We start from the raw sequence: 24,508 nt of genomic DNA on the forward strand, positions 1-24,508 counted from the left end.
TCATCCTGGAGCCACGTCTCCGTAATCCCAATCACATCATATTTGTTAACATCTATTTGCACAGTTAATTCATCCACTTTATTGCGGATACTCCTTGCATTAAGACACAAAGCCTTCAGGCTTGTTCTTTTAACACCCTTTGTCTTTTTAGAATTTTGCTGTACAGTGGTCCTTTTTGTTCTTTGCCTTGGGTTTCTCTGCCCTCCACTTTTCCTCATCTCCTTTCTGTCTTTTGCTTTTGCCTCCTTTTTGTTTCCCTCTGTCTCCCTGCATTGGTTCCCATCCCCCTGCCATATCAGTTTAAATCCTCCCCAACAGCACTAGCAAACACTCCCCCTAGGACATTGGTTCCGGTCCTGCCCAGGTGCAGACCGTCCGGTTTGTACTGGTCCCACCTCCCCCAGAACCGGTTCCAATGCCCCAGGAATTTGAATCCCTCCCTGTTGCACCACTGCTCAACCTAGCAGCAGCATCAAAAGTGATAGTCAAGTGCACATAAGTCAAACCAAGTGTCTTCTCTGGAAAATAGCAGAGATTTGGGGATTAAAAAGTTTGAAATTACAAAACTGACAAGAAAAGATAAATAACTGCTGTCAGACTAGGTTTGAGGACAAGAAAACAATAGAAGATCACGTAGTACTTAAATTCTTAGAAATGAATAGATCATGATCCACAAGACCCCACATATTCTCAAAGGACATGACATATAGTGTGGATTATTTACAATTCCTTACCGAGGAAAAGGAGTGAAAATTGCTCGACATAAATCAGAAATGGAGAAAAAGGAGCTAAATGGGACATATATAGAAGAACAACAACTTGCATTTATATAGCACCTTTAACACCCGGTGTTTCACAGGAGCGTTATCAAACAAAATTTGACACTAAAGTCACATTAGATGTTAGGGCAGGTGACCAAAAGGTTGGTCAAAGAGGTAGGTTTTAAAGGAGTATCTTAAAGGAGGAGAGAGAGGCGGATAGGTTTAGGAAGATAATTTCAGATCAAGAGCCAAGGCATGGCCACCAATTAGAAGGATTAAAATCAGGGATGCGCAAGAGGCCAGAATTGGAGGAGCACAGAGGTCTTGGAAGGTTGTAGGGCTGGAGGAGGTTACAGAGATAGTGTGTGTGTGTTGGGGGGGGGGGGGGGGGTGGGGGGCGGGGGGTGCTGGTGGGATTTGAAAACAAGGATGAGAATTTTAAAATGAAGGCATTGCCAGACCAGGAGCCAATGTAGGTCAGCGAGCACAGGGGTGATGGGTGAACGGGACTTGGTGCGAATTAGGATACATAATAATGATATAGATATTGAAGGCTTTAATGCTCTTAAAGTAGCAAAAGTACCTTGCCCAAGCTACTAATAGATCTCCTGAGACATTGCTCATGGTGTGTCAAACGACACAATGCTACAGAATACGGTGGAAGTACAATATCAGCTAGTGGCTGCAGCCTAAATCCACACTGTCACAGGACCTGTTTACACAGGGAATTTCTATCATAACTAAATACACAGGCATTTTCAATGTTGGATGTTGATATAAAAAGTATGACCAAAAATCAATACAACTAGAAGTGAAGTTTTCAGGCAAGAAATGCATGCACAAATATTACACAATAACAAATAAATATATATATATATATAATACAGATCTGTAATAAACTAAAATCTTACATTTTCACGCACTTCCTGTGTCAAGTTATTTTCATAATAAATTGTATGTCTAGATTTGTAATGGAACCATCTATGTAATTTTTTGAAATGTAATTACACCCTTCCACTGTGGTAGTGCCTTAGTTAAAGAAAGACTTGCATTTATATAGCACCTTTCATGACCTCAAGACATCACAAAGCACTTTATAACCAATTAAGTACTTTTGGAGTGTAGTCACTGTTGTAATGTGGGAAACACGGCAGTCAATATGCACACAGCAACAACAACTTTTATTTATATAGCGCCTTTAACGTAGTAAAACACAGCAGTGTTAGAAGACAAAACAGATAAATTTGTCACCGAGCCACAAAAGAAAAAATGAAGGCAGATAACCAAAAGCTTGGTTAAAGAGGTAGGTTTTAAAGGAGAAAAGAGACGTAGAGAGGTGAAGAGGTTTAGGGAGGGAGTTCCAGAGCTTAGGGCCCAAATAGCTGAAGGCATGGCAACTGATGGTTGAGCAGTTATAATGAGGGACGTTCAAGAGGGCAGAATTTGAAGAGCGCAGACATCTTGTGGAGTTGAGAGACTGATAAAGATTACAGAATTTTGAAATCGAGGCGTTGTTTAACCGGGAGTCAATGTAGGTCAGAAAGCACAGGGGTGATGGGTGATCGTGACTTGGTGTGAGTTAGGACACGGGCTGCTAAGTTTTGGATGACCTCAAGTTTACGTAGTGTAGAATGTGGGAGGCCAGCCAGGAGTGAGTTGGAGTAGTCAAGTCAAGAGGTAACAAAGGCATGGATAAGGGTTTCAGCAGCAGAAGAGCTGAGGCAGGGGCGGGCACAATGTTACGAGGTGGAAAAAGGCGGTTTTAGTTATGCCGCAGATATGTGGCCGGAAACCCATTTCAGGGTCAAATATGACATCAAGGTTGTGAATAGTGTGGATCAGCCTCAGATTGATGCTCGGAAGAGGGATGGAGTCAGTGGTTCGGGAACACAGTTTGTGACGAGGACCAAAGATAATGGCTTCGATCTTCCCAATATTGGAGAACATTTCTGCTCATCCAGTACTGGATGTCGGACAAGCAGTCTGACAATTTAGATATCAAGCAGGGGTCGAGAGAAGTGGTGGAGGTGTAGAGCTGGGTGTTGTCAGTGTACATGTGGAAACTAACCCCGTGTTTTCGGATGATATCGCCAAGGGGCAGCATATAGATGAGAAATAGGAGGGAGCCAAGGGTAGATCCTTGGGGGACACCAGAGGTAACGGTGCAGGAGTGGGAAGAGAAGCCCATTGCAGGGGACTTTCTGGCTATGATTAAACAGACAAGAATGGAACCCGTCAAGGTCCACAAACAGCAATTAGATAATGATCCGATAATCTGTTTGATGTTGGTTGAGGGATAAATATTGGCCAGGGCACCAAGGAGAACTCCCCTGCTTTTCTTCGAAATAGTGTCATGGGATCTTTTATATCCACCTCAGAGGGGGCCTCGGTGTATCATTTCATTCACAAAGGAGTTCATGATGCTCATGGCCCTCGAGGAATTGCCAGTGTTGGGGTAAGCCTGCTTCGTCATTTTTTACACGTAGATTAAATCTCCTCCCTCAATTTTCTACATTTCTTGCCACTGTTCCTTTCAGTCTGGCACCCTTCTTGCCCTTTATTGATTAGATATTAATCACCAATCTGAGAAATAGCTCTATTAAACAAATATTATTTTTCCTTCCTTTCTTCCAACAGGCACACTGGTGAATTGGTGATCTTGTACCTGCATCTCAAGTGTGGAACTCAGTAGACACTCTATACTCCTGCAGCAATCGTAACTCCGATAAAAAAAAAACTTGTAATTAAACAGCATCTGTTCACATCCGCATCATATCTCTCAGAAAGGTCTGAAGTTCAGTGATTATTGTAATGTAAACAAACATTACAGCTGTTTACAATACAGCAAGATCTTACAAGCAGCAATAAGATGAATGATCAGTTAATATTTTTTGGTGTTGGCGGTTGTAATGTATGCACCGGTGAGTATCATCACAGGTTTGTAGAGCCGTTGCATTGTGAGTGGCTTAACCAGTCATGTGATGTTCACAAGACTCAATAAAACCCCAGTCAGTTGGGCCTCGGTCATCCACAATGAGGTATGCAGTTGTGAGCCGAGTGGATGAATTGGTAATGTGTAGTGTGATTGTTAAACCTTTGTTAATAAACCAACTAATTCTTAATAGCAATGCATTGCTATGAATCCTTAAGCATAGAACCCATGAAGCAAATGCATTACAGCGGTTGAGGGAGGATATTGGCCATAACACTTGGGGAACTTCCTACTCTTCCACAATTAGTGCCATGGCAACTATAATGTCTAATCTGTGTTCACACAGTACAGCACTTCCTTAGTATCAAATTCGAGTGTCAGCCTATATATGTGAAGTCCTGGAGCTTGAACCAGCAATCTTTTAGTTGAGAGGTGAAAGTACTACCACCTTAGCCAGGCTATTACTTGAACCATTCATACGTTCACAACTGCAAATTTTTCCATTTACAAGTCGTCCTGAGCGAGAATACAAATTTTGTGACCATTAGTGACAAATTATGGGCACTTTTGTCCTGCAGACTGACACTCCCAAGAAGTAGGTGCCCTACTTCATTTCATGTTGGATTTTTAAATCCCTACATGAAATGAGTTGGGCACCTAATTATGCAAACAGAGGAATGTTCAAACATTCTAGATTGAATTAAAATCCAATTTTCACAGGTAAAAGAACACTGTTTTGACTGGAAGAGAAAATTAAAAGTAAAATAATCAGGCTATGCTGAATCCCAGCGCTGAGCAGTTGGGGGAAGGTCAACAGCAACAACTGGAATGTAACCAGACAAAAACTGAAATGGAGCCAAAGGAGATATTAGGACAGGTGACTAAAGAGACAGGTTTTAAGGAATGTCTTAAAGGAGGAGAGATCAGAGATTGGGCTACGGTCATACTCTGAAAATGCAGACTTCACAGAAGTTTACTAGAATTGCAGTGTCTGACTGCCTAACTTAATCAAACATTTAATTGAGGTAGAAATTCCGACGTCCCTGGGTCTGTACGAAGTTTCTACGGACCCGGAAAGGCATCGGAAAAGCCGGTTTTCAGCGCGCAATGCGCATGTGCTGAAAACCGGCTTTTCCTATCTGTCAAGCTGGAGCTTGATAGTTCGTAGACATATCGGGAGAGTGGACATTTCTTGGGCAAGATTGCGGGATTTACGCATATCTTGCCCAGCAAATGTCCTCAAAAATCTTGCGCATAGCCTACTTTTACAGGCACAAGTGTTTTAAAACATACAAAAACACGATACAATTAAATTATAAACACATAGTTTATTGTTAAAAACCCTCCTCACTACAGTAAGTTTATTTTTAACCATAATTTTAAAAACTTTTTCTTTTAAAAACAGGAAATTATTTTAGTTTTTATGACATAATAACTTTAATTTCAATTAATTTTAAATATGTGTGGTCGGTTTTTTATTTATTAATATTTTGTGTGTTTGGTTTTGTTCCCATTAATAGCACTGAGAACTGGTAGATACACGCGTCTCAGTACTATGGGAACCTGTGAAATACCTGCCTGATTGGCTGAGCAGTCACGTGACTGCATCTTCTGCATGGGACAGGAGCGCGCTTCGCAGCGCGGGAAGAGAAGGCCTCCCCACCGGAATCCAGGGCGCCTCCTAGACCACCAGGTACTTTTGTAAAAAATCTCCAGTGAGGAGGCAATTGCCCATGGAAAGAGAAATTTCTGGGCCAATGCTGTTGAAAGTGGAGACAAATCTAACTAATCAACAAAATTCAAGCAAATGAGCACAAGAACAAGTGATGCATCAGAACAGTGTCATTATTATACATATTCTTTTGAAACACGTTCTGTCGATAAAAATAAGAAATCAGTAACAGAGCACAAAATAAAGTACAAATACAGCACTGGATATTGGTGACTAAAACATTAATTTATTCTGGTATCATTGCCAGTCCAAGAGCCTCATGACAAATGCAACGAGTAATTATTATAACATTCCTGTGATACTACAAATGCAACAGAAAAATGAACTAGCTCAAAAATGATTGTTGCATCCTACTTCCACTACACGAGTGTTGGTTCAGAACATTTAGAAAAATAAGTTAAATCAGCGATTTTCAAACTTTTTTGTGTGGGGACCACTCCCTGCAAATATCGACACCACCCCAGAAACGCCTGGAAATAATGATAGTCCTGGGGATCCCCTGCAAATATTGGCACAGTCCTGAGGACCCCTGTACTAAGTTCCAAAAGATAATGTTATTAGCATATAGCAACAGAAGCATTACAGACAGATAGATAGAAATCTGACCTTGCAGATCCTCTGGGATCTTCTAGGATCTGGGGGTGTCAATTTGAAAACCTATGACTTAAATGTAGTCCTAGCTTCTGAGATTAACCTTTGTTAGCATCTTGATGACTTTTTCCTCTTTTTTTTTTAAGCATTTTTTTTTCTTTGTCTTACGAATTTTCAGGCCGAGGGGAGGCAGGCATCCAGCGGGCGGGAAAGTATTTTTTTTTGACAGTAGGCCAGAAACCCGCTGTCAACCCGCCTTTCCCAATGCTGGGCTCGTCAACGCTGAGCAGACCCGACAGGCAGCGGTAGGCAACCCAATTAAACTCATTATAATGTACCAAGCAGACCCTTAACAGACTTTTTTAAAAAACATAATTTTTAACTTTAACTTTATGGCCAAGGGAACCACGCTGTTCGGTGACCACGTCTGTCAACCAGAAGCGGGGTTCAGTGGCCATTCCTCCAGCTGATTACTTGACAGCTTCAAATGTACAGTAAAAGCTCCCACCTGACAGATCATCACTTTCCTCAGCCACAAACTGTTTCTTAGTCCATTTTCAGCACAGATTGTGCAGGCTCTCCATTTTCCACTCTCCATCCACTCTCACCTCATTTGAAGAGCTCTCTCAGCATTGACAGAATGCTTCTGCCATCTCTACTTCACCTGCTGTCTATTCCAGCAACATGGGGCCCTTTATACTGTTTCACCTTGGTCCTCAGAATCTGACTATGATCAGACCCAAACACCAGCAGCACCAGGCACACCAGCAGCACCAACAACACCACCAACCTTCTCCGCAATCACCTGATGCTGCACAGGACATCAGCACTCAAGCACATTGCTGCCCGGAAGGCCAGGGATGGCCTCACCATGGCCAGATTTACTTAACTTGATGCGCCAGGTTGGCACCACTCCACATCAACACTATAAAGCATTACCAAAATGTCCAAGCCATTCCTTTCACACTCACCACCATTGGGTGGGGGGTACAGTTATGTCTCACTAATCACTTCAACTCATTAAGCCAATTCCAAAGGTGCACACAAATCTGTTCAAGAAAGCAAGTGTTGAAAATAAAAGTTTCAATGTTTGACACTACATTAACAGAAACTTCACATGAACGTTGGATAAAACACCCAAGTGGCTACCCTTGTGTGTTGTTAGTTGGTATGCTTGCACTAGGATGAAGGCGAGTGAGAGGGGTAGCGAGTGAGATGCGGATGTGATAATGTAGAGAGGGGGATGAGTGGACATGCAAGGTCAGTTGGTGTAAGGACGAGCAGGGGTAGGGTAGGGAAGGCAGAGTAATGGGGATGTATTGAGAGGCACAGCAGGATGAAGATGAGTGTGGCTTTGTACGAACATTTCACGATCTACCAAGATCATTGAAAAGTTTGCGCCACTGCACTGAGGTCCTCCTCCGACATCCCCACTTGTGACCTCCTCTGCAATGTGCAACCAGACTGTGTTGATCTCCTGGGGATTGAAAGGGAATTGGAAGGGAAGAGAACCTTCATGTGCATTGTGACTCCCTCCATTAGCATATGGAGGGAGTCAAGGGAGAACCTGGATGCAGCCCTGCATCTCTGTGCAGTCATTATCAGTGTTTGCAGCACTTCAGAGAAACCTTAGGCAAAAAGAAAAAAGGGCCAAATTACAGCAAAATTCTAAAGGGGCAAAGTTTGTTAAAAAGACAAGCCTGAAGGCTCTGTGCCTCAATGCGAGGAGTATTCGGAATAAGGTGGAAGAATTAACTGCGCAGATAGCAGTTAACGGATATGATGTAATTAGCATCATGGAGACATGGCTCCAGGGTGACCAAGGCTGGGAACTCAACATCCAGGGGTATTCAACATTTAGGAAGGATAGACAGAAAGGAAAAGGAGATGGGGTGGCGTTGCTGGATAAAGAGGAAATTAATGCAATAGTAAGGAAGGACATTAGCTTGGATGATGTGGAATCGGTATGGGTGGAGCTACAGAATACCAAAAGGGCAGAAAACGCTAGTGGGAGTTGTGTACAGACCACCAAACAGTAGTAGTGAGGTTGGGGACAGCATCAAACAAGAAATTAGGGATGCATGCAATAAAGGTACAGCAGTTATCATTGGCAACTTTCATCTACATATTGATTGGGCTAACCAAACTGGTAGAATTGCGGTGAAGAACAATTTTCTGGAGTGGGTTAGGGATGGTTTTCTAGACCAATATGTCGAGGAACCAACGAGAGGGCTGGCCATCCTAGACTGGGTGATGTGTAATGAGAGAGGACTAATTAGCAATCTTGTTGTGCGAGACCCCTTGGGGAAGAGTGACCATAATATGGTAGAATTCTTTATTAAGATGGAGAGTGACACAGTTAATTCAGAGACTAGGGTCCTGAATTTAAGGAAAGGTAACTTCGATGGTACGAGACGTGAATTGGCTAGAATAGACCGGCGAGTGATACTTAAAGGGTTGACGGTGGATAGGCAATGGCAAACATTTAAAGATCACATGGATGAACTTCAACAATTGTTCATCCCTGTCGAGAGTAAAATTAAAAGGGGAAAGGTGGCTCAACCTTGGCTAACAAGGGAAATTAAGGATAGTGTTAAATCCAAGGAAGAAGCATATAAATTGGCCAGACAAAGCAGCAAACTGGAGGACTGGGAGAATTTTGTAATACAGCAGAGGAGGACAAAGGGTTTAATTAGGAGAGGATAAATAGAGTAGGAGAGGAAGCTTGCTGGGAACATAAAAACCGACTGCAAAAGCTTCTATAAATATGTGAAAAGAAAAAGATTAGTGAAAACAAACGTAGGTCCCTTGCAGTCAGATTCAGGTGAATTTATAATGGGGAACAAAGAAGTGGCAGATCAGTTAAACAAATACTTTGGTTCTGTCTTCAGGAAGGAAGACACAAATAACCTCCCGGAAATACTAGGGGACCGAGGGTCTAGTGAGAAGGAGGAACTGAAGAAAATCCTTATCAGACAGGAAATTATGTTAGGGAAATTGATGGCATTGAAGGCCGATACATCCCCAGGGTCTGATAGTCTGCATCCCAGAGTACTTAAAGAAGTAGCCCTAGAAATAGTGGATGCATTGGTGATCATTTTCCGACAGTCTATCGACCCTGGATCGGTTCCTATGGACTGGAGGGTAGCTAATGTAACCCCACTTTTTAAGAAAGGAGGGAGAGAGAAAACGGATAATTATAGACCGGTTAGCCTGACATCAGTAGTGGGGAAAATGTTGGAATCAATTATTAAAGATGAAATAGCAGCACATTTGGAAAGCAGTGACGGGATCGGCCCAAGTCAGCATGGATTTATGAAAGGGAAATCCTGCTTGACAAATCTTCTAGAATTTTGCGAGGATGTAACTGGTAGAGTAGACAAGGGAGAACCAGTGGATGTGGTGTATTTGGACTTTCAAAAGGCTTTTGACAAGGTCCCACACAAGAGATTGGTGTGCAAAATTAAAGCACATGGTATTGGGGGTAATGTACTGACATGCATAGAGAACTGGTTGGCAGACAGGAAGCAGAGAGTCGGGATAAACGGGTCCTTTTCAGAATGGCAGGCAGTGACTAGTGGGGTGCCGCAGGGCTCTGTGCTCGGACCCCAGCTATTTACTATATACATTAATGATTTGGATGAGGGAATTGAGTGTATTATCTCCAAGTTTGCAGATGACACTAAACTGCGTGGCAGTGTGAGCTGTGAGAAGGACGCTAAAAGGTTGCATGGTGACTTGGACAGGTTAGGTGAGTGGGCAAATGCATGGCATGTGCAGTATAATGTGGATAAATGTGAGGTTATCCACTTTGGTGGCAAAAACACGAAGGCAGAATATTATCTGAATGGTGGCAGATTAGGAAAAGGGGAGGTGCAGCGAGACCTGGGTGTCATGGTACATCAGTCATTGAAAGTTGGCATGCAGGTTCAGCAGGCGTGTGAAGGCGGTAAATGGTATGTTGGCCTTCATAGCTAGGGGATTTGAGTATAGGAGCAGGGACGTCTTACTGCAGTTGTACAGGGCCTTAGCCTGGCCTCTCCTGGAATATTGTGTTCAGTTTTGGTCTCCTAATCTGAGGAAGGACGTTCTTGCTATTGAGGGAGTGTAGCGAAGGTTCACCAGTCTGATTCCCGGGATGGCAGGACTGACATATGAGGAGAGACTGGATAGACTGGGCCTGTATTCACTGGAGTTTAGAAGGATGAGAGGGGATCTCATAGAAACATATAAAATTCTGACGGGACTGAACAGGTTAGATGCAGGAAGAATGTTCCCGATGTTGGGGAAGTCCAGAACCAGGGGACATAGTCTAAGGATAAGGGGTAAGCCATTTAGGACTGAGATGAGGAGAAACTTCTTCACTCAGAGAGTTGCTAACCTGTGGAATTCCCTACTGCAGAGAGTTGTTGATGCCAGTTCATTGGATATATTCAAGAGGGAGTTAGATATGGCCCTTACAACTAAAGGGCTCAAGAGGTATGGAGAGAAAGCAGGAAAGGGGTACTGAGGGAATGATCAGCCATGATCTTATTGAATGATGGTGCAGGGTCGAAGGGCCGAATGGCCTACTCCTGCACCTATTTTCTATGTTCCTATGTAGAACACTGACAGCACAAACATAAAAAAAAAGTTGGTTATGGTCCCTTTTAAGGAAACCGGCTGACTTATGAATGGCGTCACCAGACCCACTTCCTTCTAATTGGACCAGGAAACATGCTGGGCGGACTTAATAAGCCCTATCAATTTAAGTTCATTTTAGACAGCGGGATGGAGCCAGCAGTGGGGCCATGACCCACCACCAATATCGCCTGCACCAAATCCGCCGAGGTGAGCAAAATCCCGGCCATAATGCTTGTGCAAGATCTAAATTAGCCAAATATTGACTGCTAATTCATCAGAAAGCTGACTGTAACTGGAACAATTCAGCAGAACAGGAAGAGGTGAAAAAAGAGCTCCTACGATACACACGTTCTTGGGAGTTCAGGACATCGAAGGTAAGAGATTCAAGGCAGTTGGTAAGTAAAATTAAAGTTAATAATGGTGGCTGATTCTAAACACCATACATTATTTTATGGTACAAGATGAAAGAATGCATGCCAGTCAGATCAGCGGGGATCACAGCCGGATTGCCTACACTATTATATCAAAAACCATAAATGGCCCTGTCATACCTACCTGGCAAAGACCGTGGGGGAACTAGCTTTACAAGCATTGGGTCAATATTGACTTAGATTAACAGTATATACCACCGCCTTTCACAATCTCAGGAGGCCCCAAAGAGTTTCACAGCCAATGAAATACTTTTGAAGTAAAGTCACTGTTGTAATGTGGGAAACAGTGATAGCATTTTCACCTCCAAGTCACAAGATTGTAGGTTCAAACTCTACTCCAGGACTTTAACATATAATCTAGGCTGATACTTCAGTGCAGTTCTGAGGAAGTATGTCATTCTCGGAGGTGCCGTCTTTCCAAAAAGACATTAAACCAGGGCCCTTTCTGCCCTTAAGGTAAAAGATCCTGTTGCACTATTTCGAAAAAGAGCAGGGGAGTTCTCCCAATGTCTTGGCCAACATTTATCCTTCAACCAACACCACTAAAAATTGTCTGGTTACTGGTCTTATTACTGTTTGTGGAACCTTGCAGTATGTAAATTGTTTGCCACACTTATCCTACATTCCAACAGTGACTTCACTTCAAAAGTACTTTATTGGCTGTCAAGCATATTGGAACATTCCGAGAATGTGAAAGCCGCTATATAAATTTTTTTATGAATATAAATGTCTCCGCAAGATTCTACAAATCCCCTGGGAGGACAGACACACCAACATTAGCATCCTCGGCTAGGCCAACACCTCCAGCATTGAAGCACTGACCACACTTGATCAGCTCCACTGGGCAGGCCACAATTGTTTGCATGCCTGACACAAGACTCCCAAAGCAAGCGCTCTACTCGTAACTCCTATACGGCAAACAAGCCAAAGGTGGGCAGAGGAAATGTTACAAGGACACCCTCAAAGCCTCTCTGATACTGACACCTGGGAGTCCCTGGCCAGAGACCGCCCTAAGTGGAGGAAGTACATCTGGGAGGGCGCTGAGCACCTAGAGTCTCATAGAAACATAGAAAGTAGGTGCAGGAGTAGGCCATTCGGCCCTTCGAGCCTACACCACCATTCAATATGATCATGGCTGATCATGCAACTTCAGTACCCCACTCCTGCTTTCTCTCTATACCCCTTGATCCCTTTAGCCATAAGGGCCACATCTAACTCCCTTTTGAATATATCTAACGAACTGGCCTCAACAACTTTCTGTGGTAGAGAATTCCACAGGTTCACAATTCTCAGTGAAGAAGTTTCTCCTCATCTCGGTCCTAAATGGCTTACCCCTTATCCTTAGACTGTGACCCCTGGTCTGGTCTTCCCCAACATCGGGAACATTCTTCCTGCATCTAACCTATCCAATCCCGTCAGAATGTTATATGTTTCTATGAGATTCCCTCTCATTCTTCCAGTGAATATAAGCCTAGTGGATCCTGTCTTTCTTCATATGTCTGTCTTGCCATCCCGGGAATCAGTCTGGTGAACCTTTGCTGCACTCCCTCAATAGCAAGACTGTCCTGCCTCAGATTAGGAGACCAAATCTGCACATACTGCAGTAAGACCTCCCTGCTCCTACACTCAAATCCCCTCGCTATGAAGGCCAGCATGCCATCTGCTTTCTTTACTGCCTGCTGTACCTACATGCCTACCTTCAACCATGACACCCAGGTCTCGTTGCACCTCCCATTTTACTAATCTGTCACCATTCAGATAATAATCTGCCTTCCTGTTTTTGCCACCAAAGTGGATAACCTCACATTTATTCACATTATACTGCATCTGCCATGCATTTGCCCACTCACCTAACCTGTCCAAGTCCCCCTGCAACCTCCTAGCATCCTCCTCGCAGCTTGCACTGCCACCCATCTTAGTGTCATCTGCAAGCTTGGAGATATTACATTCAATTCCTTTGTCGAAATCATTAGTGTATATTGTAAATAGCTGGGGTCCCAGCACTGAACCCTGCAGCACCCCACTAGTCACTGCCTGCCATTCTAAAAAGGACCTGTTTATTCACTCTTTGCTTCCTGTCTGTCAACCAGTTCTCTATCCACATCAATACATTACCCCCAATACCATGTGCCTTAATTTTGCACACTAATATCTTGTGTGGGACCTTGTCAAAAGCCTTTTGAAAGTCCAAATAAACCACATCCACTGGTTCTCCCTTATCCACTCTACTAGATACATCCTCAAAAAACTCTAGAAGATTTGTCAAGCATGAGTTCCCTTTCATAAATCCATGCTGACTTGGACTGACCCTGTCACTGCTTTCCAAATGCGCTGCTATTACATCTTTAATAATTGATTCCAGCATTTTCCCCACCACCGATGTCAGGCTCACCAGTCCATAATTCCCGGTTCTCTCTCTCCCTCCTTTTTTTAAAAAAGTGGGGTTATATGAGCTACCGGCCAGTCCATAAGAACTGATCCAGAGTCTATAGAATGTTGGAAAATGACCACCAATGCATCCACTATTTCTAGGGCACTTCCTTAAGTACTCTGGGATGCAGACTCTCAGGCCCTGGGGATTTATCAGCCTTCAGTCCCTTCAATTTCCCAAACACAATTTCCTGACTAATAAGGATTTCCTTTAGTTCCCCCTTATCGCTAGACCCTCAGTCCCCTAGTACTTTCAGGAGGTTATTTGTGTCTTCCTTAGTGAAGACAGAACCAAAGTATTTGTTCAATTGGACTGCTATTTCCTTGTTCCCCATTATGAATTCTCCTGATTTTGACTGCAAGGGACCTACATTAGTCTTCACTAATCTTTTTCTCTTCACATATCTGTAGAAGCTTTTGCAGTCAGTTTTTATGTTCCCTGCAAGCTTACTCTCATACTCTATTTTCCCCCTCCTAATTAAACCCTTTGTCCTCCTCTGCTGAATTCTAAGTTTCTCCCAGTCCTCAGGTTTGCTGCTTTTTCTGGCCAATTTATGCTTCTTCCTTGGCTTTAATACTCTCCCTGATTTCCCTTGTTAGCCACGGTTGAGCCACCTTCCTTTTTTATTCTTACGCCACACAGGGATGTACAATTGTTGTAGTTCATCCATGTGATATTTAAATGTCTGCCATTGCCTATCCACCGTCAATCCTTTAAGTATCATTCGCCAGTCTATCCTAGCCAATTCACATCTCATACTGTCAAAGTTTCCTTTCTTTAAGTTCAGGATCCTAGTCTCTGAATTAACTGTGTCACTCTCCATCTTAAATGAAGAGTTCTACCATATTATAGTCACTCTTCCCCAAGGGGACCCGCATGATCAGATTGTTAATTAATCCGCTCTCGTGACACAACACCCAGTCTAGAATGGCCTGCTCTCTAGTTGGTTCCTCGACATATTGGTCTCGAAAACCATCCCTTATACACTCCAGGAAATCATCCTCCACAGTATTGCTACCAGTTTGGTTAGCCCAATCAATATGCAGATCAAAGTCACCCATGATAACTGCTGTACCTTTATTGCACGCGTCCCTAATTTCCTGTTTGATGCCATCCCCAACCTCACTACTACTGTTTGGTGGTCTGTACACAACTCCCACTAACATTTTCTGCCTTTTGGCGTTTCACAGCTCTACCCATATAGGCCCCAAGTTTCCACATGATTTGCTCCTGATTTTTAGGAGCAACTGGTGTAGAACGGAGTATCTTAGAAATCAGAATTCTCGTCATTTCGTTTGCTCCAGTTCTAATCAGTTAGAACAGTTTCACTTTGGAACAGAATTTTTTGTTCCGGCCACTTACACCTGTTTTCAAAGTTTCGTCAGTGAAAACTTACTCCAAACTAACTTAGAATGGAGTAAGTGAAGATTTTTGTACGCTCGAAAAAACCTTGTCTACACTTTAGAAAATCAGGCGTAGGTTACAAATCAGGCGTAGGGAATGGTGGGGGGGGGGGGGGGGGGTTTAAGGGGAAGTTTACAAACATTAAACACTTCAGTTTTACAAATAAAGAGCCATCATCAATAATAAATGATAAATACGTCAATAAATCAACCAATAAATCAATCAAAAAAAAATAAGAACTAATTTTTTTTTTAAATCAATAAATAAAACATTTTCTACTTACCGACTGCAGCACCGGGAGCCCTCCAACAGCGTGCTGGGATGCCCCCCCACCCCAACAGTGTGTCTCTGTCAGTGTCTCCACCTCTCGGTCTGTCTGTGTGTGTCTCTCATTCTCTGTGTCAGTGTCTGTGTTTCTGACAGCGAGGGGAGGGGGATGAGGGGGGTGAAGGAGGAGGGATGGGGGAGAAGGGGGAGGGGGGAGAAGGGGATAAAGGGGAGAAGGGGGAGAGGGAAGGAGATGGGGGGGGAGAAGGGGGAGAGGGAAGGAGATGGGGGGAAAGGAGATGGGGGGAGGAAAGGAGATGGGGGGGGGGAAAGGAGATTTGGGGGGGGGAGGAGATTTGGGGGGGGGAGGAGATTTGGGGGGGGGAGGAGATTTGGGGGGGGAGGAGATTTGGGGGGGGGAGGAGATTTGGGGGGGGGAGGAGATTTGGGGGGGGGAGGAGATTTGTTGGGGGGGGAGGAGATTTGGGGGGGGGAGGAGATTTGGGGGGGGGAGGAGATTTGGGGGGGGGAGGAGATTTGGGGGGGGGAGGAGATTTGGGGGGGGAGGAGATTTGGGGGGGGGAGGAGATTTGGGGGGGGGAGGAGATTTGGGGGGGGGAGGAGATTTGGGGGGGGAGGAGATTTGGGGGGGGAGGAGATTTGGGGGGGGAGGAGATTTGGGGGGGGGAGATTTGGGGGGGGAGGAGATTTGGGGGGGGAGGAGATTTGGGGGGGGGGAGGAGATTTGGGGGGGGGGGAGGAGATTTGGGGGGGGGGAGGAGATTTGGGGGGGGGGAAGGAGATTTGGGGGGGGGAAGGAGATTTGGGTGGGGGGGAAGGAGATTTGGGGGGGGGGAAGGAGATTTGGGGGGGGGAAGGAGATTTGGGGGGGGGAAGGAGATTTGGGGGGGGAAGGAGATTTGGGGGGGGAAGGAGATTTGGGGGGGGGAAGGAGATTTGGGGGGGGAAGGAGATTTGGGGGGGGAAGGAGATTTGGGGGGGGAAGGAGATTTGGGGGGGGGGGAGATTTGGGGGAAGGGAGGAGATTTGGGGGGGGGAAGGAGATTTGGGGGGGGGGAAGGAGATTTGGGGGGGGGGGGGGGGGGAAAGAGGAGAAGGGGGAGGGAGGCTGAACGGGCCGGGCCCGAGACTTCGGGCGGGGCCCGTCCCCAGCTCCAGATTTACAGGTAGGTGACGTTGGGTCGGTCGGGGGGGGTGTTGGGAGGGAGGTCGGTTCGGGTCGGGGGGAGGGAGGGAGGGAGGGAGGGAGGGAGGGAGGGAGGGAGGGAGGGAGGGAGGGAGAGAGAGAGAGAGAGAGAGAGAGAGAGAGAGAGAGAGAGAGAGAGAGAGAGAGAGAGAGAGAGAGAGAGAGGTCAGGTCGGGGAGAGGGAGGTCAGGTTGGATCCAGTCCGGGGGCTGGGGGAAGCGGGAGTCGGGTCGGGTCCAGTCGGGGTGGGAAGGGGGGGAAAGACGACGGGGAGTCGGGTCGGGTCCGGTCCGGGGCTGGGGGGGGGGGGGGGGGGGGGGGGTAGCGGGAGTCGGGTCGGAGCGGGAGTCGGGTCGGGTCCAGTGGGGGGGGAGGGGAGCGGGAGTGGGTGTCGGGTCGGGTCCAGTCGGGGTGGGGGGAGAGCGGGAGCGGGAGTCGGGTTGGGTCCTGAGGCGGGAAGCGGGAGTCGAGTCGGGTCGGGAGGAAGCAGGAGCTGGCCGTGGGATGAGCCTCATTCACACAGCCCCAGTGAGGCCATTCGACCAGGGCTAGGGGCTGCGTGCTTCGGCCCCTCCCACACAGTTTCGGGTGCCTGGAGCGCGCATCTGCAGAGGTCCCGGCACTGTTTTCAGCGCAGGGACCTGGCTCCGCCCCCTACAGCTCCTGCTGCGCTGCGCCGAGGGCCAGAGGACCTGCAGGGAGGTGGAGAATACGGAGATTTTTTTTAGGCGCACTTTAAGGCGCAAAAAACGGGCGTCCAGGTAGGGACTGCACCGTTCTAGGCGCGGCTCGAAACTTGGGCCCATTGATTCCACATCATCCACGCTAATGTCCTTCCTTACTATTGCGTTAATCTCCTCTTTAACTAGTAACGCTACCCCACCTCCTTTTCCTTCCTGTCTGTCCTTCCTGAATATTGAATACCCCTGGATGTTGAGTTCCCAGCCTTGGTTACCTTGGAGCCATGTCTCAGTAATCCCAATTGCATCATATCCATTAACAGCTATCTGCGCAGTCAATTCATCCACCTTATTACGAATGCTCCTCGCATTGAGACTCGGAGCCTTCAAGCTTGTTTTTTTTTTTAAAAACACTCTTTGCCCTTTTGGAATTATGTTGTAATGTGGCCCTTTTTGATTTTTGTCCTTGATTTCTCTGCCCTCTACTCTTGTTTTTCTCCTTCCTAGCTTTTGCTTCTGCCCCCTTTTTACTTCCCTCTGTCTCCCTGCATATATTCCCATCCCCCTGCCTTTTTAGTTTAAACCCTCCCCAACAGCACCAACAAACGCTCCCCCTAGGACATCGGTTCCGGTCCTGCCCAGGTGCAGACCATCCGGTTTGTACTGGTCCTACCTCCCTCAGAGCCGGTTCCAATCTCCCAGGAATTTGAATCCCTCCCTCTTGCACCATTCCTCAAGCCACGTATTTATCGGACCTATCCTGCAATTCCTACTCTGACTAGCACGTGGCACTGGTAGCAATCCTGAGATTACTACCTTTGAGGTCCTGCTTTTTAATTTATCTCCTAAATTCAGCTTGTAGGACCTCATCCCTTTTTTTTAAAAAACCTATATCGTTGGTACTTTTCTGTACCACGACAGCTGGCTGTTCACCCTTCCCCTCCAGAATGCACTGCAGCCGCTCAGAGACATCCTTGACCCTTGCAGCAGGGAGGCAACATACCATCCTGTAGTCTCGTTTGCAGCCGCTGAAATGCCTATCTATTTCCCTTACAATAGAATCCCTTATCACCATAGCTCTCCCACTCTTTTTCCTGCCCTCCTGTGCAGCAGAGCCACCCCTGGTGCCATGGACTTGGCTGCTGCTGCCTTCCCCTGATGAGTCATCTCTCCCAACAGTACCCAAGGTGTTTTGGAGGGAGATGACCCCTGCACTACCTTCCTTCCACTGCTCTGCCTAATGGTTACCCATTCCCTATCTGGCTGTGTAACCTTTACCTGCGGTGTGACCAACTCACTAAACGTGCTATTCACGACATCCTCAGCATCGCGGAAGCTCCAGTGTCGCAATGCGGTCTGTCAGGAGCTGCAGCTGGATACGCTTCCTGCACATGTAATTGTTAGGGACACTGGAAGTGTCCCTGATTTCCCACATAGCACAGGAGCAGCATGACATGAGTCTGGGCTCTCCTACCGTGGCTTAACCCTTAAATTAACCTAATTGATAACAATGCTAAAGATTTCTTACTGATCAGAAAATAAAAAGGAAAAGATTAAATACTCACCAATCCACCAGCCAATCACCTACCCTTTTGGCTGTGACGTCACACTTCGATTTCTTTTTACCTTCTGCCCCTTCCACTACCTCCGACTGCTGAGCCCCCTTTTATGGGCCTCGCTGCTCCAGACCTCCTCCGCCTCCCACTCTTTTTAAACTGCCCGCTCTTCCGACTCTCCGATCCTCGTCAGAAGTGAATTCCTCACCTCCCTCCGGCTCCTCGGACTCCTGGCCTCCCAAACTCATCGCCGAGAGCATGCAGAAAACAAGCGCAAGCAGCAGAAAGCATGTGCGGCAAACCAGTCCCACCCACCCCTTCCCTCAACGACTATCTGCCCCACCTGTGACAGAGTCTGTGGTTCCCGTATTGCACTGTTCAGCCACCCAAGAACTCATGTTAAGAGTGGAAGCAAGTCCTCCTCGATTCCGAGGGACTGCCTATGATATAAATACAAGTTTTTATTTTCTCAACAATTTTGCCTCCCATTTGTCCCAAACTACCGCAGGGACCATTTTCAGTATCAGCCAATATGCTCCCCGGACATGTATTAAACAGGTGTCTGATGCAAGATCAACATGGATGCAAATTGTAATTTGCAGCTTGACTGTGTACCTTATTAGAATATGAACATGCATGATGTGCAGTGAAAAAACAATAAATGCGCAACAGATTGACAGGCAACACTTTGTGAGCCATCCAGATAGTAATTAGGTTTAAGGTGCCATTCTTCTTCCACTTTGCCAGCTGTCAAACAGTTGTGCCATGCTACTCCACCATAGAACCACAAAAGTTTACAACACAGGAACCAGCTTTTCATCCCATCATGTGTGTACCAGTTCTGTGCTCAAGCAATCAAAAACTAATCCCACTGCCTTGCTCTCTCCTTTCTATCGTCCGCTGCTAAACAGCTTTGTTGTTTGCCAAGCACCGTGCTTTTATGTCATCAGCAAATTTTGAGATTGCGCTCACTGAACCCAAGTCCAATTCATCTATGGGACAAGCACTGACTCCGGGTTACACCAATCCAAGCAACACACAATTACTCTAACTCTATGTTTCCTGTAAGTCAACAAACTTTATATTCATGTTGTTACAAAATTTTAAACATATGATACATTTCATCTTGTAACAAACCTTCTTTGAGCCACTTTGTTGAACACCTTTGGAAATGCATGTACTCCACATCTACTGCATTCCCTTTATCTGTACAATTGGTCAAGTCTTCAAATATGTATTACATTTGTCAAACATGTGGTGGCTGTCCTTGATTAACCTATTCATTTCTAAATGCTCAGTAATTTTATCTCAAATTATGGATTTTAAGTGTTTGCCCACACTAAAATTGGACTCACTGCATGGTCTATAGTTACCTAGTTTATCCTTTCCTCTTCTCGAGCAGAGGTGTTACATCAGCTAACCTCCAGTCCCACAACACAATTGCATATCTTAGAAGAACTGAAAATTTGTGGTCAAAGCCTCTGCTATCTCATCTCAAACTTCCTTCAACAGTATGTCATCAAGGCCAAGTGACTCATTCACCTTGAATTCTCCTAATTTGTTCAGACCTAAATCTTTTTCTACAGTTATCTCACAATTGTTCCAAATCCTCCCCTCGAGCACCTACACTCTCACTTCCACCATCATACAAAAATATAAAATATATATTTAAAATATCTGTACTACCTATCCTGAGATTTCTCATCTCATCTTTGCATAGACCCTCTCGTTTAGTCCTACAATATTTGCTATATTCATTATTTTCTTTAGTGCTGTTAACCCTAATTTTATCAAATACTACCCGTACAGTCTTTGGAAAGGCGATAATATTCACTCTCATATGCAGGCACTTAACCTTAAGTGGGCACACATACCATTAAAGTCTCTACCCCGCCCCCCTCCAAGCCTTTGGCGAACTTCATGTGTGTCAGGCACAATGGGTCAGGCGCTCACCATGAATTGGGACTGAACAGGGGATTCCCAAGAGTTCTGCCTGGCTGAAAGTCATCAAGGGTTGCACTCACCATGCTCCAATCCCATTAGTACTAGGATCAGAAAATATATCAAAGACAGACTTAGGTCAAGTAACCCAGACAATACATTTTACATTTACAAATCAATAAACTATATGCAATGAAGAGGAGAAAGCTAACCAAATTCATTAAAACTACAACATGCGGATCATACAGAATCTGTGGGCATGGAGCCCACAACATCACAAGAGTAGCTTAGAGGCAGTGCTCACAATGAGAGACTGTCCAGGAGCGACCACGGTCTGCTATTTCAGTAGTCATGGTCTATAAAGGAGGTAGTTCAGGAGATGACTTCATAGAAACATGCTAAATATTAAATGGTAAACCTAGAATACTTCAAATCAAGGCCGGGAGAGCACATCCAGAGGATATAAATCTAAATGAATGAGGAACAGTTTAAAACAGAATGGAGGATGAACCTCTTTACTCAGTGTGATAGATATTTGTAACAATATGCCAGCAGGGTAGGAGAGGCAAAATATTAAGACATTCAAAATGAGACTGAATGTTATAATAGAAAAGCTGGGATATTAGAGAGAAGTTCTCAGTGATCTTTTATCATCCTTGACTTTTCTTATGTTAAAAAAAATACTAGCTTCTAACATAGTGGAGAAAATACAGCCGAGTAATATTTCCAAGATCTTATTATTTAGAACTTACAAAAGTAATGTTGCTTTCTTGGTAGGAGGCTGTTCAAATCATGCAATTTGTCAGGATATTCCTTGCAATATCTCTTTAAAATGTTGTATACAGAGTGTCCTTTGTAAATATTACAAAATACGATAGACATGTTCTATTACATATTTGCAAAATTACAAAACCTAAAAGCGTGTGTAAGTTACAGATAAACGGTGTGTAACTGATACGACAGACCACAGACTGTTAAAGGCAGTAGCTTGTTATAACCTCCGCCTCAGTGGTTTCGATGCAGCTTTGTTTTCACAAATAGTAACAGCTAATCAACTAGAAATATCAGCAACACTGGCATAAATGTCTATACCCCCCACCTCCCCATCCCCCCCAAACACACAACAGTTGCTGCTGGTGAAAATCTTAAAAAGTAGTCAAAAATGTCACGGGTTACATGAAAACATGCTAAAAACTATATGGGCTCAATTCCCCCCGCTCCGCCCCAAAATAATGCACGTCATAGTGCATGCACGCCATTTTAAAATGTGCTAGATACGTAAATCTGTGAAAAAGTTACAATCGTGTTCATTATTTAATCGAAAAAGCAAACTTCTGTACGTTTGATGAGTAAATGACTCAGAAGTCTGGTTAATGTCTATTGAAGATTTTCAACTTCTTGGGGTCACAGATAAGGTGCAACTGCATACGCTAGTTGTTCAAAATTAAAACTTTAATTTCTTAAAAAAGGGTTATCTTTCACCAATTTAACTGCCCATCAGACTGCAATTGAAGATTCAAAAATTCAAACTGATCAATGGGTAAAGTCCTCAATAATGGTCACCTAAAATGATTATACGCTTTCAGAAGGCACAATTTATTCATCTGCTTCCAGTGATTCCCACTCCACATACAATTCCCTGGCAGAGAGACCAAGCATGCAACCTGGACCCACAACTCTAGTAAAGTACTTTTGAAACTAGACACAAAAAGTGTGTAACACTGAGCTCTCAGGCACCAAACATCACTTCCTTTCTTTGCCTGATCTCCATTCCAATGGGCTGACATTATAAGAACATAACAATTAGAAGCAGGAGTAGGCCATTCGGCCCCTCAAGCCTGCTCCGCCATTCAATGAGATCATGGCTGATCTTCTACCTCAACTCCACTTTCCTGCACTATCCCCATATCCCTTGATTCCCTTAATATCCAAAAAGTTAATCGATCTGTCTTGAATATACTCAGACTGAGCATCCACAGCTCTCTGGGGTACAGAATTCCAAAGATTCACCACCCTCAGTGAAGAAGTTTCTCCTCATCTCAGTCCTAAATGGTCGACCCCTGAGACTGTGATCCCTGGTTCTAGACTTCCCAGCCAGAGGAAACATCCTCCTCCCTGCATCTACCCTGTTAATCCCTGTAAGAATGTTGTATGTTTCAATAAGATTACCTCTCATTCTCCTAAACTCTAAAGAATATAGGCCTAATCTACTCAATCTCTCCTCATAGGACAATCTCCCCATCCCAGGAATCAGTCTGGTGAACCTTCGTTGCACTCCCTCAAATGGCAAGTATATCCTTCCTTAGGTAAGGAGACCAAAACTGTACACAATACTCCAGGTGTGGTCTCACCAGGGCCCTATATAATTGCACTAAGATATCTTTACTCTTGGCCAACCAACCAATAAAGCCAACTTACTGTTGTGCACACGCCACAGGGAGAAGGAGCCACAATGAGATCAGATGAAGTTAATGCATCAAATGCCATCGAAGGAATTCAGGAAACCAAAGGCCATCTTCACCTTAGTCATCTGGCTAGCAAACGCCAGGCCTCATGGATCCTAACTTGTGTGCAGAGGTACAGCCGGAGTTTAACTACCTGAAACTAGGCAGATTACCAGCACAGAGCATTGGTACGCTTTCCACTGTTTGTCCAAATAGGATCCATTAGGATATTGGCTTGCATTATCTGAATGCTTTAGGGGAAGGATCACAACCCCCTAGTGACAGATATAACCTACCAAGTCTCAATGAGGTAGGCTGCCTGATCTATTGTTAATTGCATCTTGTTGGAGTACAACAAACCTTCCTGCCGAGCTGCAAATTTTTCTGGTTCAGATATTGAGTTTGCCATAAGGATGGATTTGATTCCAATCTCCCATTATTGGGCATATCAACTTAGAGCTACTTTGGCCACAATGAAACGCTGCTTACTGCTCCAAAAAGGATAGTCACTATTTTTTCATTAAACAGCTGACAAGTTTGAGTTTGATCCTTTGCTAGCTAGACAGCAGAAGCTAGGAACTCCTCCAAACTGGCACAACTCACTTTAAAATGGGTGAATTGATTTTCTCCATTCTCCTAGCCACAGCATGGGCCTACACCATATCTTTCTGCAACTCAATCAAGATAAACATTCAACCCTGGATACATGATTATGTGATTGCACGTTGGTAATACTTTGCAGCAACTGTCACCCTAAAGCTCAAGAGTTTTCTCATCAGCTATATAGTACAAATCTGTTTTAAGAACAGTGGAAAAACCTTGGATTGGCAGATTTTTCCTTTAGAAATTGGGCTATTGTGTAAGAATTTGAGTTCACTAGCTAGACTTTAGTCTTGAGCAGCAAGAAGTCAGTTGAGTTTGGTGTTCAGCCTCAATGGGACCTCTGCTTTCAGGTACCATTGACCCATAATCTACACTTGAGTGCAGTACTGAGGAAGCACTGCACTGTCAGGAATGCTGTCTTTCAGACGTGATGTTAAACCGAGGCCCTGTGAGCCCTCTCAAGAGGACGTAAATGACTACTACTAAAAGGCACTATTCGAAGAAGAGCAAGGGAGTTCTCCCGGTGTCCTGGTCAATATTTATAATTTAACCAACATCACTAAAAAACAGATTATTAGGAAGGCAAATGGTATGTTAGCCTTTATTGCAAGGGGGTTGGAGTATAAGAGTAAGGAAGTCTTGTCGCAATTATATAGGGCTTTGGTGAGACCACACCCAGAGTTGTGTACAGTTTTGGTCTCCTTACCTGAGGAAGGATATACTTGCCTTGGAGGGGGTGCAACAAAGGTTCACTACATTGATTCCTGGGATGAGCAAGCTGTCCTATGAGGAGAGATTGAGGAGAATGGACCTATATTCTCTGGAGTTTAGAGAATGAGGGGTGATCTCATTAAAAGAGCTTGGTAGGGTAGATGCTGAGAGGTTGTTTCCCCTGGCTGGAGAGT

General features: G+C 44.8%; 1 protein-coding gene across 2 annotated transcripts in view; it reads right to left on the reverse strand.

Annotated features, from left to right (window-relative positions):
• The window catches only part of stx17 (syntaxin 17), a 156,515-nt gene that overhangs the window by 97,453 nt on the left and 34,554 nt on the right, over positions 1-24,508 (reverse strand). The gene's annotated exons all lie outside the window — the stretch shown is intronic.

Source organism: Pristiophorus japonicus, chromosome 5, assembly GCF_044704955.1.
Source record: "Pristiophorus japonicus isolate sPriJap1 chromosome 5, sPriJap1.hap1, whole genome shotgun sequence".
In the NCBI taxonomy this organism is placed as follows: domain Eukaryota; kingdom Metazoa; phylum Chordata; class Chondrichthyes; family Pristiophoridae; genus Pristiophorus; species Pristiophorus japonicus.